The sequence below is a fragment of the Lupinus angustifolius genome, chromosome LG16, assembly GCF_001865875.1.
Source record: "Lupinus angustifolius cultivar Tanjil chromosome LG16, LupAngTanjil_v1.0, whole genome shotgun sequence".
NCBI classification, from domain to species: Eukaryota; Viridiplantae; Streptophyta; class Magnoliopsida; order Fabales; family Fabaceae; genus Lupinus; species Lupinus angustifolius.
The window spans coordinates 6,230,905-6,232,359 of record NC_032024.1 but is presented as its reverse complement, the minus strand read 5'-3'; positions in this window follow the sequence as shown (position 1 = coordinate 6,232,359).

Sequence of the window (1,455 nt, the reverse complement as noted above, 5' to 3'; positions counted from 1 at the left end):
CGAATTTTATGATTTTGAATTATAAGATTTTATTAATATTTTATTAATTATATTTCCGAAAATGGATTTCTGGGAATTTTCGATAAAGAATTAGATGAAACTCTAGTTGAGTTTTAGTCTTGAAATTCTATTTCCAATTTGGTGGTAAATTTTCATGATTTTCGGAGACAGTCGGTTTCGGACCACTATCAAGATCAAATCTCACCCGATACGGCTCAAAAGTGGTTTTTGAGTTCCGTAACTTGGAATCAAATTCCAATCGCGCCATTGGCTTCGTAATCACATTTTGAGTCAAGATAGACCCTGAGTTGGTCCATAACTATTTTCTAAAGTATTTTCACTCGGAATGCCGAAATTCGAAGTTCCAACCGTAAAGTAAAATCAGGCGATCATTTTTGGCTACTCGAATATTGGCCGACAATACTCGAGCATGGTTTTAATCGCGTGCGTTTCGCCGAAGTCGTCGCTTCGCATGAGTCACTTCACAAAATCTACTTACTAAATCTTATAAATTTTACTCATTAATGCCTTGATTTACTACCACCAAATCCCCTAAATCACTCACTTAACCCATGATTCACTCACCTTCTTGGATTTGCTAGATTGCCTTGGGAAATGGGTTTAGAAATCAGATTTCTCCCACCCCACAACTCTATAAATACCCATGTATCTTCATGCATTAACACTTTGCAAAAAGCTTGGCAATTTGAAGATTTGAGAGTAAGTTACTCTCATCATCTTTTCTTCTTCATTTTCTTCTTCTTTCAATCTTCAATCTCTTCACATTCAACCAATGGATGTTGACTATATTGAAGTATGTTGTTCATGAGTATGTCAAGAACATATTCAACCGTTGAAATTTTCTAAAACACTTTCTAACTCATTTTGGAAGCAAAACCGAAAATGAGTGTTCTTGAACTCATGAAAAATGTGTTTTGAAACTATGAACAAGTTGTTTTCAAGAAGTTATTACATTGTTTTAATATATGAATTTTTACTTGTTTAAGCCTTTAACCATGGCTTTGGACAAGTTGAAAAATGGATGGATGAAAGAGTTTTAAGTATTTTAATAGTAATGAGTTTTAAAATATCGGCAAACTAACGAGTTTTATTATAGTAGTTACAAAGACTTCCGACATTTGAACCTTGCAACCCAACCGAACCATAGTGATTTCGTAAAGCACGCTTCACTCAAGTGAGAGAGAACACATCGTGACATAGTGGTATCCGAATATGACACCCGGATCTCCTAAACTATCTCAAAGGTTGTGGGGTTAACTTGGGTTTTAAGAAATCCAAGATTTTTATGTTTGAATGCTTTTGAATATATATGATTGTTGATGAAATGTGTAGAATATGGTATATGAATGTTGTTGGGAACTTTTTTGGGTGCAGGTGTTTGAAAAACCATGTGAAAATACGTTTGATTAGCAGAAAAGGGCAAAATTGGAATCC